At 40.6% G+C, this 15,618-nt stretch overlaps 1 long non-coding RNA gene across 1 annotated transcript in view; it reads right to left on the bottom strand.

Moving 5' to 3' along the window:
* Nucleotides 1-3,022: 3,022 nt before the first annotated feature.
* LOC141088210 (uncharacterized) overlaps nucleotides 3,023-15,618 on the bottom strand; it is a 110,007-nt gene continuing 97,411 nt past the window's right edge. Inside the window, exon 3 of the long non-coding RNA XR_012231854.1 lies at nucleotides 3,023-3,405. This is a non-coding gene — a long non-coding RNA (uncharacterized lncRNA). The remainder of the gene's footprint in view (nucleotides 3,406-15,618) is intronic.

Below are 15,618 nucleotides of genomic sequence, written 5' to 3' on the forward strand. Positions count from 1 at the left end.
TTCAGGATTTCCAAAGTGTTACACATGTGAGAGAATTCCTGATGCCTTGATGATACTTCCATCACTTGTGAAATACTAAGGAAATCCAGTAAACATGACATGTTGGGGGGCCGCAAGGACTGGAGTTTGGGAAACGCTGTGTTAGAGGCACATGACACTGATTAGATCAGCTGTCAAGTGCGGAAAAAGATGTGGGCTCAGCCCAATTGAAAGGCAAGGACACAACCTTTGACGTAACTATACATCAAGGGTCATGAAGGGGATGAATACACCTTCTGTATCAATGCCCTGGACCTGTGTGTCCACCCTGACCTTGGAGATTTGTGAATCCACTTCACCCCCATGTTGAGCCAAAATTTATTGTAAGCCTCACAAACTGGTATTAGAACCTTTATTTTAACTTTTTTTCACATAGTTTGTCCCACCATTAGCTCATAAAAGACATTTGTGGAAAGAGGAAAATTTTAACATTTAAATACTTTTTTTTGCCTGATTTTTCCTGTAACTGGTACTGGTAAGTTATCCCCAGTTACAGTGGAAATGCATCTTCCTGGTTACAGAGTGGATCTGACTGGGTCTCCTAGAATTCAACAGCTCCTGTTCCCTCCCAGCTATCACATGTCGGAAGGAAGAGTTGCTTAAACGATAGTAATGTAGTGTAGCCTAAAGACATATCCGCAAAGAATTCTTTAAGTTATGTTCCCTTGGTAAAAACCATAAAATTTGGCACTAAATAAAAAGGTCTAGATCCCTGGAATGATATGGAGTATTTAAAAACACAAACAAAAGACAAACAGCTAAAACAAAAGAGAATACTCAAGGGATCAACTCGAATAACATAACAGCAGAAACTGGCCAATTTTAAACTGTTGACAGGTCACCTTTAAATTGACTCTAGAGGGCATTTCTTTTAATTTCTCATCCACAGGAAAGCTCTCATCACAGTGGGTATCAGACCTCTGGGATCCTCTCTAAAAAAAAGTCCATGGCTTGATTTTGGCAAACAATGGAAACACTTGTAAGACCCCCACTGATCAAATATTGAATGCCTCCCATTAGCATAGACCACTACTGTTAGAACTTCTTTAAGAGGATAATACAAAGGTATAAAAGAAAAATAACACAAATTTTCTTTATAAAAAAAAAACAATAAAAAACTCTTGCAAATCAATAGCTGTGAAAGTTCCTTCTGTCTTATCTGCATTATTAAAACACAAGTCTAATGGGCAGGGGAAAAAAATTGGCTGTCAAATAGACATCTGCATTTAAAATATACAATATCCTGTATTTAAATTCTAATTAGACCATTAAAATTAAAATTACAACACTTCGGCAGAAATTAGTCAATTTCTCGGCAAAATAAAGGCACTTGCACAGTCAATCAATAGAAAAGAGGCACATTGTGATCATTTTGCATTATGCGCTTTCAAGGTGAGCGGCTAATAACTTGCACGTTACTTGCCTAAGCCGGAGGAGAGAAAATTTGTGGCATGATAATTTAGGTGTTTCATAAAGAGAGGGAAAAGAAATATTGTGAGAACTGGAATAATTTATCACTGGACAACACATTTCACAGAGAATAAGTGAGGTTTAATTGCCGTACATGTAAAATGGGCGAGTCTCCATAGAAAGTTTTATTAACGTCTGTGTTACAACGAATGAATCGGAACCTAACATATATATTTTTATACTTTTTTTTTTCTTAGAGTGTGTGCACACGCTGCGGATTCTGCTGCGGATCCGCAGCGGATTTGGCCCTGCGGATCCACAGCAGTTTTTGCTGCAATGTACAGTACCTTTATTTTCTATGCAAAATGGAAACTGCAGTGCAGACGCTGCGGAATTTTCTGCGGCGCGGATTTGCTGCGGTTTCAAAACCGCAGAAAAGAATTGACATGTCAATTCTTGCTGCGGATTCCGCTGCGGTTTGCCATCTGCTCCATTGTAGAGATGATAAACCGCAGATAAACCACAGGTCTTCTGACCTGCGGATTTTACTAAATCCGCGCCGACGAATCCGCAGAGCATTCCGCAGCGTGTGCACACACCCTTACATTTATAATGTTTCATAATTAACAAAAAATACAAAGAACAACCAAAAATTTTATCAAGGATATTGCAATATTTATGGAAGATATTACAAGCACAACATACTCCAAAATCCAGTTTTCAGGATCAGCAATTATTACCTATCCATAGGATTGGAGATATTTTGCTATGTTTGCCTTTAATATCAGGCAAAATTACATATTCATCTGCCGACTCTATCAAATACTCCCACAATACAAAAAATGACTTAAAGTCAGACCATTACTGAGCCTCACACTCCTGACTTTATAGCTACTATGGCTCTGATTCAACATTCGCTTTTTTTTTTTTTTAAAGTCACTTTTCTTTTTTGTCTTGAGTTATTTGTTACCGTTTCTTTGGGCCAAATTCATCAGAATCTTAAGAACAAATTACCCAAAGGGTAAATAGACCCAACGTAAGGGATAATGTGATTAAAACTTGACTTTGATTGTAAATCTAGCCTGTGTCCCCTGATGAAGCTAGTCATGGCGAAACATGTCTGGGAAGCTACTGTATGAGCAAATTTTAAGTTAGCTTTAGTGATTTGCCATAGATACTTTTGAAAAACTAGCAGACTAGGTCGGAAAAAGTCAGCTTTAGGATAGTGATATCTCACAGAGGAATCCTGAATAAATTTATTCACATAGCAATACCACTTTAGCGATTTTAATCTTTATTTGTTATACCATATTAAATAATTCTAATAAAAGTCAAGTTTTAAGCATATTTTCCCTTAAGTTGGGTCAATTTACCCTTTGGGTAATTTTATTATCACAATTTTTCATCCCTAATGGGTTTTGTTATACACCTAGTTTTTTGTTGATTATAATTCATCAAAATGGCACGCGTGATTCTTGAATTTTGCACAAAAGCCAAAAATAATCTATTTTTTTTTGTCTTTCACCTTTTTTGTACTAAAAGTCACACATTTCACAAAATGTCTCCAAAAATGTTTGAAAAAAAAAAAAATAACCCGGCCTATATATGTAAAATCACTCCAGTAGGAAATGGCGTGCATTTGAGAAAAAATTCAGCAACTTTTCAAAAAACCATAAAAGATGAATCATGTGAAGATATATGGAAAGCCTAAACCCAAAAAATACATAAAAAAAAAATCAAAATGAAAAATAGGGGAAAATATACTAAACTTGGCAAAAAAATGCACAAAAAGCAATGCTAAATCGATGCTTGTGATTTTTTTTTTATATCTAACACTGAAAAGTATTGTGACCCAATTGTCCATTCCTCTGGGATTGCAATGAGATCGTTCATTGTATAGAGATAATTACGCAGCGCACAATATGAAGGAATTGTGTTACTTACCGTGAAGATGCTCTGCAGCAGTAGGGAAAAAAAGATGACACATTAAAGACTGTTATCTGTGGACATAATAAATGCTGTAATAAAATATTGTATTAAAACTTTTTGTCAGTAATACTTTAAAGTTTGGGAGGGTTTCGACATTGCCCATACTAAAAGTTTTGAAAAGTCCCCAACTTTTTTGCGCAACGCAGAATTGCACAAACATTTTTGCCACTTTTGGTATTTCCACGCAAGTTTCGCAGGAGGGGGGCACCTCAGGGGTGCAACCCCACAAATTGTGCATTTCATGAGAACTTTTGGAGTTCCTTATGCCAGAAATACCCAAGTACTGGAGTAAGATTTGTACTTAGGTGAACGGAGGAGTCCAGTGGCTATTCCATGGTAGAAAGCCGTCCCTTGAGGACTGTGAATAAAACATATATAATTCCTATTTATGGAGAGTTACCCTGATGATGCAAAAGCAATGCCGCAAAATGACAAAAACTTTGGCTCTGTTTGGTCCATATGTTATAGTTAATGTTTAGTCATCCGATAGAGACAATCCAATATATATTGATTTTTTTACCTGCTGATAATTCTAATTATGTGGATAATAAAAATGAAAATCAATTAGAAAATATATTTGCCATGTTGGAAATTTTTCAATATGTATCCTGCAATCTCCTGTTTATTGACAGATGGCATAGAGAAAGTAGTTTCGCATAGGATTCTTGGAGCTTGGAATGTTTACGTGTTTATGTTCTGCTGATAATAAAGGATTGATTGTTTATCTATTGAGACAATGCTGCGAAAATAGATAGGAGGCCGACTAGGGGACCAATCAAACCAATTTAGGCAGAGGGGAAAAAAGATAATACAGCAATAAATAAGTTGTTCAGATGTTAAATAAAAATAAATTTGGCTGATGAGTATCTATTAAAATAACAAAAAATACAATACCTCATCAGAAGTCTCCAATTGCTCCAAGGATCCATCACCATTTTTGTTTGAAATGATTAAATGATTTGTGGTTGATTTCATGTTGACAAAGCAGCGGCTTATCTTACACTTTGCTTTATTAACAGGGCGTGACTGCTGACGTCATGGTGATTGATAGCCACCTCGCCGCTGCTCAACTGCAGGGAGCCGGGAATCAATCCGCATGACGTCGGCCATCACACCCCATCAACACCGCAGCTTGGAAGAGAAAGAGCTGCTCTGTTCAGGTCAAGCAGTTTAATTACTGGCAGGAACCGTCAATGACTGCTTTGTGCCCTAGCCAGGTAGAACAGGCAGGTAGATAGAACAGGCAGGAGCTGGCTGGCAATCAGCATGAGGTCGGCCGTCACGCCCCATCAACAGAGCAACTCGGAAGAGAGAGCTTCTCTTTTTAAGTCAAGCAGCTTAATTGCTGGCAGGAACCGTCAATGACTGCTTTGTGCCCTAGCCAGGTAGAACAAGCAGGTAGATAGAACAGGCAGGAGCTGGCTAGCAATCAGCATGAGGTCGGCAGTCACGCCCCATCAACAGAGCAGCTCGGAAGAGAGAGAGCTTCTCTTTTTACGTCAAGCAGCTTAATTGCTGGCAGGAGCCGTCAATGATTGCTTTGTGCCCTAGCTGGGTAGAAAAGGCAGGTAGTTAGAACAGGCAGGAGCCGGCTATCAATCAACATGAGGTCGGCAGTCATCCACCATCAACAGAGCAGCTCAGAAGAGAAAGAGCTGCTCTTTTTATGTCAAGCAGCTTAATTGCTGGCAGGAGCCATCAATGACTGCTTTGTGCCCTAGCTGGGTAGAAAAGGCAGGTAGTTAGAACAGGCAGGAGCCGGCTATCAATCAACATGAGGTCGGCAGTCATCCACCATCAACAGAGCAGCTCAGAAGAGAAAGAGCTGCTCTTTTTACGTCAAGCAGCTAAATTGCTGGCAGGAGCCGTCAATGACTGCTTTGTGCCCTAGCTGGGTAGAACAGGCAGGTAGTTAAAATAGGCAGGAGCCGGTTATCAATCAGCATGATGTCGGCAGCCACGCCCCATTGACAGAGCAGCTCGGAAGAGAAAGAGCTGCTCTGTTTTACGTCAAGCAGCTGAATCTCTGGCAAGAGCGATCAATGACTGCTTTGTGCCCTCGCCGGGTAGAACAGGCAGGTAGTTGCCAACTACCTGCCTGTTATTTTTAAGTCCATAGTTAAAAAAAAATAGTTGTGGATAAACCCTTTAAGTGAATGATTCCATACCAGGTAAAACAACGGTCAACTGATGTGAGGGACATTCTAAAAAACCTTCCATGATCGTCAAGAGAACTTTGTATCTATGAGCTTTGAAAACTAATTATGAATCCAATCCCATATTATGTCTACTGCAACTGTATAGCTTAATGAGGGGCTGGCTTGTGCTAAGGAGATTGGCAATGCTCCATCAGAAAATGCTGTAAATTAGCCTTCTCCCAGAACAAAACAATCTTGCAATAGTTACCCCAGAAGCCTCACTAAGGGGATACTTACTGTACATGGTAACTTCCTTAAGAAAGTGGCACATGCTTAAGTTTTCTTTTGCTTTCAGAGCTTCTTTGCAGACAGCAAATGTGCAGCAATTATCCAATGACATAACCCATGTAAAATATATCTCACAGAATTGATATTATGTATTACTATGTATTCCCAAGCTTCAGAAGCGGCCCAGCACTGACAGCTAATGTAAACAGGCTCCAGACATAATCCTGATTTTGGTCATTGGACAACGGATCATTTAACCTACAAGGCAATTCACCAAGAGCGCTATAAAAATATCAATTATTACAAAGTGTTGTCGGTGAAGTCGCTCGCCTGTGGAGTAATTTCATCAGCTTGAGCAGTGTTTGTAAAATGATATTCCTGTGCAGCGACGGTGAAATCGACAGAATAAGCCATTGAAAAGTTAGACATGAAGGTCAATATCCCAACTCGTGAGCATGGCCCTATGGCTCGTACATGATGGCGCAAGGTTCACCAGTCTATACATTGCCTGGATAAGGAAAACTGATGGAAGGGGTTATAGGAGAGTGGAAGGCTGCTGACTCGGCAGCCCGTCTTGGATTGTGTACACATAGAAGGTGAGAGGGACACATGCATTATTTAGCAGGTTTATATAATGCAGAAGTTCCACATTCATGACATTCCGAGGTCACAGCCGGTGACTCGGCAAAACGAAAAGAAAAAAGTGACCACAGTTACCACTGGAATCAACTGCTCAATTCAGTCCCAATTCTTAGATGTACAGTTCCCCTTTCAGTAGAAGTGTTTGATAATAAATAGTAAAGTTGCGTGGAGCGCTCCTTCTATTAAGTTGCGATAACTACAGCTGGCTAATTGTTCCTGAATAAAACAGAGCCTGTTTGGTGCTCAATAAAGCAACTAATTCCCATTATATTCCTCAAAATTGCCATTGTTTTTATTGTCTGCCATTGTGAATGTATATGATTATTACCCGGCGCTGATGTCAGAAATAAATGGCAATTAAATTTTGACATTTCAAACTTCACCCGGAAATCTGCTCATTCTTGTATCTCTCCATTCAGAGATTTGTCATTAAGTGTCAGCGGCGTATAAACAGCTGTATAACATTCACTTCTTTCCTGGTGCGATCCTGTGCTGACAACCTTTTTGGCTTTCACCATCGATTTCTAATATACCGTAATTAATAACAGAGTACAGCATTTATTCTTGTTTTGTTTTTCAATGTGACAAAGTGTGAATGATTTGTTTAAGTGATTTTTTTTTTAGTAGTTATATGCCAAGCAAAAATGATAGATCCCATAACAAATGTGTTTACAAAATACAAAAAATAGAAAAACTACAAAGCAAAACTCCAGCTCCTGAAAAAGGAGTTTTATACTGGGTGCATTCAGCTCACGCAATTACAATTGTTTTTAAACATTTTGGAAATTTAAAAGGTAATCTGTCACCAAGTTTTTGCCGCCCAATCTGAGAGCAGCATTATTGCATTTTCCCATCATCGCCTTCCTGCGAGTGTTGGCTGCGCAAACATTTGGGCATCTCTACATGCAAGCTCCTAAAGGAGAAACGGGCAGGGCAAGAAGCCAGAATCTATAAATGGAAATGTGAACAGCTCTTCCGAGAGTCCAAGTTTGGGATCACTTGTCTCCTAGCACTTGGCATGGTGGGAAGAAGGAGGATCAGGGTAAGGATTATGTGGTCCAGAATCACAGCTACTGAGACTGGACTGTGTGGAAGACATGGTGGTGCTGGAAGTGTGACTGGAAGCATTATCTGCTAATAATCCAACAACCTTTTCACTCTGGTCTGGCTTCAAGAGTGGTTTCCCAGGTCTCCCTACAAAGTGCGACAGTAAGCCAGATCGACATGATGTGTGTGTTTGTTGTGATCTCACAGCAGGCACAGTTTCACCTTGCCCACAGCCTTGGTCTCTGCAATGACCTACCTGTCCCTTACCACACTCCTTTCCCATTCTAAATTACATATGATATATCCCTGTTGAGAAAACATTGCAGACAGTATTACAATGCCAGCAAACTTTGCCCAGTACAGATGAACATATAAGACTGCAGTATCAATATAGCAATGCTATTTGTAACCAAAGTTTTTTGTGTTTTTGAGGCATAATATTACGCTGATGTCGGACTCCCTCCCTTTACTGTGGGCTACGACAGTGAGCCCACATCTGTCCCAGGACACGTCAGCTGTTTTGAGCAGCTGACATGTGCCTGCAAGATCCGTGGGTGGAATCGTGATCCACCTGTGGCTATTAACCAGTTAAATGCTGCTGTCAAACACTGGCAGCGACATTGAACAAGCGCTTCCAGCAATCGGGCCGGAAATACGCACACCAGTGACCCTTGTCATGCGATCGTGGATTACCGATCTGTTGGCATGACATTCGGAGGTCTCCTGGAGACCTCTATGGTTGTCAGTGCTGGCTTGCAGTGAGCGCCACCCAGTGGTCAGCGCTCATAGCAAGTGAGTAAATCTGCTATATAGAGGCGATCTGATCATCGCCTAAATGTAGCAGAGCCGATTGGGTTGTGCCAGTTTCTAGTCTCCCATGGAGACTATTGAGGGATGCCAAAAGGAAAATGTTTTTAAAAAATATAAAAAAAATAAAAATTCAAATAACCCCCCTTTCACCCCATTCAAAATAAAACAATTAAAATAAAATAAAACATACACATTTTTGGTATAGCTGCGTTCAGAATCGCCCGATCTATCAATAAAAAAAGGATTAACCTGATCGCTAAATAGCGTAGTGAGAAAAAAAGTCAGTGCCAGAATTACTTTTTTTGGTTGCCGTGAAATTGCATTAAAATGCAATAACGGGTGATCAAAACATCGCATCTGCACTAAAATGGTATCAATAAAAATGTTTGCTTGGCACGTAAAAATAAGTCCTCACCGAACCCAAGATCACAAAAAGTGAAGACTCTACGGGTATCGGAAAATGGCGCAATTTTTTTTTAACAAAGTTTGGAATTTTACTTCACTACTTAGATAAAAAAGAACCTAGACATGTTTGATGTCTATGAACTCATAATGACCTGGAGAATCATAATAGCAGGTCAGTTTTAGCATTCAGTGAACCTAGCAAAAAAGCCAAACAAAAAACAAGTGTGGGATTGCATTTTTTTTTGCAATTTCACTGCCCTTTGTAATTTTTTTCCCCATTTTCTTGTACATGACATGGTAAAATCAATGGTATCTCGTTCAAAAGTAAAACTTTTCCCGCAAAAAACAAGCCCTCATATGTCCATATTGACTGAAAATTAAAAAGTTGTGGTTCTGGGAAGAAGGGGAATGAAAAACAAAAATGCAAAACCGAAAAAAGCTCCAGGGGGTTAAGGGGTTAAACTTTTTTATGTGTGTGTTTTGAGGCCCAACTCTTGCATGAAAAATGCCATATAAAATATCACTGCTGAAAAAGAAATTTTGCCCACTTCAGATGGACATATAAGACTGCAGCATCAATATAGCGATGCTATTTGACACCAAAGGTGTTTTTTTTTTTTTTTTGTATTTTGAGGCCAAACTGTAGCATAATAAATGCTGTATAAAATTTCACTGCTAAAAAAAATGCAGTATAACCATTCCAGCAAACCATGTCCACTTCAGATGGACGTATAAAACTGCAGTAACAATATAGCAATGCGATTTAACAAGCCATTTTTGGGGAGTTTCAATGCCCAACTCTAGCATGAACAATGCTGTAGAAAATTTCACTGCTCAAAAAAATTGCAGTATTACAATGCCAGCAACATGTACCCACTTAAGATGGACTTATAAGCCTGCAGTATCAGTATAGCAATGCAATTTTTTGTAACAAACAATCTTCTTTGTGGGGATTTGAGGCCCAACTCTAGCACAGTAAATGCAGTATAAAATGTCACTGGTGAACAAAAATTGCAGTATTACAATGCCAAGCAAATTTGAACACCTCAGATGGACATTTATGACTACAGTATCAGTATAGCAATGCTATTGAGATTCAACCAAGTTCTTGTGTATGCTTTTGACGCACAACTGCACAGTAAAAATGCTGTATAATATTTATTATAATTAGTCCTAAGAAGGGCTGTTTTTGTACTTAAAATAAATATAAACGTGATTAAATTCCTGGCTAATATGCAGCTACAATTCTGTCCCTCTCTGAACAGAACCTCTTCCTATTCTGCCTGTTTCTGGGATACACTGTCCTGCGCATGGCTTCAAGGGTCTTGTATAGACCTGATGATGCTATGCGGCTAGCCAATCACAGTAATGCCACAACCAAGATATTCATGGCATTACAGTGACTGGTAGGCAATTCCCACATGTTCATTAGCTGTCTAAAAAGCGCAAAACATGCAGGGTGGGGACTCGAGCTCCCACTCAAACATTAAAAAAATGCTTGCCGATTAACAAGTATCCCGAGCACACTGATTCTCAAGCAAATTACGAGTAGTGACGAGCACGCTCGCTCATTTCTAATTACTATCATTATGTACAGGAAAGATATATATCTTTGTACTGTGTTAGCCAGTAAATAGAAGAATATTTAGAATTGAGAGTCCTCAGTGGTTGATTACCTTTTAATGGATAACTGAAAAGATGGTAACACATTGCAAGCTTTCGAGACGAAGGTAGGACTTTTTGGTGATAATTCTAAGCCGTATGTGTGGATAAAACCAGACACTGCCCCAATACAATCCCAACAGTGAAACATGGTGGTGGCAGCATCATGCTATGGGGGTGTTTTTCAGCTGCAGGGACAGAACGACTGGTTGCCATTGAAGGAAACATGAATGCGGCCAAGTACAGATATATACTGGATGAAAACCTCTTCTAGAGTGCTCTGGACCTCAGACTTGGCCGAAGGTTCACCTTCCAACAAGACAATGACCCTAAGCACACATTTAAAATAACAAAGGAGTGGCCTCAGAACAACTCTGTGACCATTCTTGACTGGCCCAGCCAGAGCCCTGACCTAAAACCAATTGACCATCTCTGGAGAGACCTGAAAATGGCTGTCCACCAACGTTCACCATCCAACCTGATGGAGCTGGAGAGGATCTGCAAGGAACAATGGCAGAGGATCCCCAAATCCAGGTGTGAAAAACTTGTTGCATCATTCCCAAGAAGACTCATGGCAGGTATTAGCTCTACTGTATATGGCTGTAAGCCATATAGATGAATATGTAAGCAGAGCACAAAATAATGCCCCGCCCACATCCCTGCCCACAACCCCACCCCGGAGCACGACAATCTTATTAATTGAAAACTACAAATACCGATTAAACAACAACCACGATATGGATTTCATCAACCAAGGTGTCATTCTAATCGGCATAATGGCGCCGACCTGACACTGTCCGTAGATTACTGTGCACAATCCTGATGACAGGTTCCCATTAATAACAAAAAAAATTGCTAACAATACATAAAGGGGTTGACTCATACCTGTTCTTCAGAACATACATCTCCGCTTTTCCAAGCTTCCTGCTTGTCAGAGGGAGCTGTGCTTCTGAAGATTGAGAGCTTTGATTGGCGTATGACTTAGCCACTGGCCCAAACCACGCACCCTCTGATACAGCAAGAAGAGGCAGTTTTGCCTCTGCAGCAACGTTGGACTAGGGTGCCATGAACCCAGCAGTAACCAATGCCAGGGCCCCACTTTTCAGTCACATCAAATGTGACATTATGCTCATTCACAAATTTATGTAACAGTGAACTGGTTAGATTATAAATGAATGAGATGCCGCCTTTGTCTGTACATAGTGATCCAAGTATATTGTGCCAAGCAATGCTCATATAAGAGGGTGGTGGCCCACTCTTGAGCAGAGGCCCACCGGAGGATTCTGCGGTTCTCCTGTGGGCCAGTCCAAGACTGCTCTGAAGTATGATTAAAAGCACAAGGACTCTTAAGCTGTATAGTAAACTGCTTGCAAGCACATAGTACTTGCATAGGAAACTGTCCACTAAATAGATGGCTGTTAAGTTGAGATGAGTGGAGCAGTTTGTGTTTCACGCAATTAAAAACATTTTGATGTTTGATTATAAAAAAAAAAAAACTTGCCCAGCAACATATCCCACACTATGGAAACATCATAAAGCGGGCTAACGTCATATGACACGGCATCTAGAGGATTATCATGCCTTGTACATTTGTGGTCAGTACCTGGGACATCACCGATCAGTGGTTTCCAGTGGAGAACGGTTCGTATAGCAGTCTTTTTCCATCCCAGAATCACAGGGTAAGTCTCTGTCTCTTGTAGACTATAAGCTCTTATGGTCAGCGGAGTCCCCCAACTCCCACTATCTCTACCTCACCCCTTTCCCTCGAATTGTGTATGATATTATGATCAGCAGGGTCCTCTATCTCTCAATTCTGTAGACTGTAAACACTTATGGTCAGCGGGGTCCTCTATCTCTCTTCTGTAGAGTGTAAGCTCTTAAAGTCTGTGGGGTCTTCTCTCTCTTCTGTAGAGTGTAAATCCTTATGATCAGTGGGGTCCTCTTTCTATCATGTAGAGTGTAAGCTCTTATGATCAGTGAGGTCCTCTCTCTTCTGGAGTGTATATACAGTGTCACTCAGTGTGTCCATGTTTGATCTCCTGCTGTATTATGGAGATAGTACTTCACACATGATGGGCATTAGCCCATTCGGCCCACAATCTCATTTCTTTACCCCCGACACATTCACAGGAAGGGCCATCTGTAGAGTTGAGCGAAACAGGTTGGTCAGATTCAAAAGTCGACGACTTTCGCCAATGTCGGGTTTCATGAAACGAAACCCGACCACAGTGTGAAGTCGGCCATGCGGTCGGCGACCCAAGCGCCAAAGTTGGGTTTCGCCGAATGCTTGCATGTGACTTTTTTCAGCCAATGAGAGAAGCGGAGAGTAGCTGGAGTGGGAGAGGAGAGAGAGAAGAGAGAGAGATTTCGCCGCCTCTAGGGTTAAAATTCATGCCAGGTGTGTTTCCTGTCCTCCACTCACTGCCGACTTTTCTCCCCATTGACTTGCATTGGGTTTCATGTTTCATGACTTTTCCCGACTTTTCCCTATAGTCAGCCGATTTCGTTCGACTCGACTTTTGAGAAAGTCGGTTTTCATGAAACCCGACTCGACCCTAAAAAAGGCAAAGTCGCTCATCTCTAGCCATCAGTAAGTTTCATAGCACTTGTGTCTCCATTATTATACTTTTTTGACATGTTTAAAGAGTTGCTGCACTACTTTTACATTGCTGTCCAATCCTATAGACAGGTCATCAATATTGACAGACACCCAGAACTTCCACCGATCAGCTGTTCTCAGTGACGGCCATCACCAGATGTAAGCAGCTGCAGATCTATTCAGCACAGCTCCACCAACTGTGTAGTGGCCACTGCCCAGTACTACAAGTCCACTTCTATTCATTCCAATAGGGACGGATGGGCAGTACCCGGCAGCGGACACTACGTAGTTGCCGGAGCTATTCTGTTCAGATCCGCAACTGCCAACATCTGGTCACAGCCGGCACTGAAAACAACTGATCGGTGGAAGTGCCCGGTGTCTGACCTCTACCAATCTGATATTGATGACCTGTCCTTGGCATTGGTCATCAATATAAAGTAATGGACAAACCCTTTGTAACTGCTCTGTCAGGGAACATCCATCTGAATGGCTGTTGTGTAAAACTACACTTTTCCTTACAGATCTTGCAATGGATGTTTGAATTCTGCTTCTGAAATCAGATACCCAAACTGTTATTAAGACTACCTTCACGCCGAGTTTTTTTAAGGAGGATTTTGGAGCAGATCTGCTTCAAAATCCACATCAAAAAACACTTTGAATACACTTTGCTTACTCTTCCTATTTCTTTTCTATGGAAAATCCACTTTGCTGTTCATACAAGAATGTGAGCTCAGTGGTTAGCACAGTGGTTCAGTTGTTACCACGGTGACTCAGTGGTTAACATGGTGGCTCAGTGGTTAACAGTGCTGCTTTGCAACGCTGGGGTCCCGAGCTAAAATCCAACCAAGGACAGCATCTTCAAGGAGTTTGTGGGTGTGTGCACACGTTGCGCATCCGCAGCGGATTTGTCCCTGCGGATCCGCAGCAGTTTCTGCTGCGCTGTACAGTAGTCTATGTAAATAGAGAAACGCAGTGCACACGTTGCGGAATTTTCCGCGCCGGTTTAAATCCGCAGCATGTCAATTCTTTGTGCGGATTCCGCAGTGGTTTGGCACCTGCTCCATTACCAGGTGTCAAACCGCAGGGGAAAACCGCAGGCTAATCCACAGTAAATCCGCAGATAAACCGCAGATCATTGGACCTGCGGATTTTGACAAATCTGGGCGGAAAAATCCTCAGCAGAATCCGCAACGTGTGCACACACCCTGTATGTTCTCCCTGTGTTCATCCCACACTCCAAAGACATAGTAATAGGCAATTTATGTTGTGAGCCCCAATGGGGACAGTGATGATGATGTCTGTAAAGTGCTGTGGAATTAATGGCGCTATTTAAGTGAGTAAAATAAATAAATATGTAGTTTCGCTTTTTGTATTTTTTTTCAATGATGTTTTGAAAACCTAGAAGAGGAAAGCAAAATTGTAATGTGACTTCGATGAGGCTGAATCCGCAAGGCAATCAACTCCAAACGTGACACTGTCAAGTAAAAAAAAAAGCTATAAAGAGAGGACATTTAGAATAAAAAATACTCTTCAACATATATGTCAATAAAAAAAGACACCAAATAAAACAACAACAAAAACTACTGTGTGTTTTTAAAAGGGGATTAATCTTGAAAAAGTTGTCAGATTTTTCCACATCCAAAGAACTCTTTGTGAACATGAGAAGTCTATTTTGGAATTATTTGTAGAAAAATCATTGCAAAAAAAAAAAAAAAAACGCAAGAAAATTTCAAAAAGCACAAAATGCCACAAAAATTTTTTTTTTTTTTTAAATTTCTTTTACCATTTCTTCAACCATCATCATTACTATGGAAATAAAAAAGCTTGACATAAATGTAACATATAGTATGTAACAGCAGCTCAATCAGTCGTCAAATGTATAAACTTCGGGCAATCCACCCTAATCCCTTTATAGTATACACTGTACCTTTGGTGCTAATAACATGTTTGCCCTTCATGCAGAACTCATTTATTATACTGTAGCCGCAGGAATTATTGTGGCAACATTCTCCGGGATAATCTCTCGCTTACAGAATTTCTTACTATTTTCGGCAGTGCATACTTTGGGAAAGCGGGTAAGATGCTGAGATTTTTACCCTACGCCGTGACCCATAACTACTGTTAGATAAGCTGTTTTTAAGCCAGCAAATCTTCCGCTTTCTCTCTACAGGTGAGACGTATATTTTGCTGATGCTTCTGCTGTGCTGCTACTGTGTTATGTAAAATGGTGAGAGCCGAGGTGAAGAAAACGGAGATAAAAGACTCAAGAAAGCGTTAGAGGGGTTTTATATAGAACCTAAACCAGGTTTTTGCAACCACATCTGAGGGCATCATGATATAGGGGCAGAGACCCTGATTCCAGTGATGTGTCCCTTACTGGGCTGCTTGCTGCAGTTTTGATACAATCACTATTTATCTGCTGCAGATCTTACAGTTTAGTATATACTGTACGTAATTTATGGTAGCATCATGTAGGTCCTAAGGTAGTATTATTTTGATGCTATATGGTAGAATTAAGGCAGATGGTATAGATGCAGTGCTATGTCAGTAATATGTGGGATAAAAGTCTAAGAAAATTGTCCAAAAATA

Source organism: Dendrobates tinctorius, unplaced genomic scaffold, assembly GCF_039654945.1.
Source record: "Dendrobates tinctorius isolate UK_male_01 unplaced genomic scaffold, ASM3965494v1 ptg000038l, whole genome shotgun sequence".
Taxonomy (NCBI): Eukaryota; Metazoa; Chordata; class Amphibia; order Anura; family Dendrobatidae; genus Dendrobates; species Dendrobates tinctorius.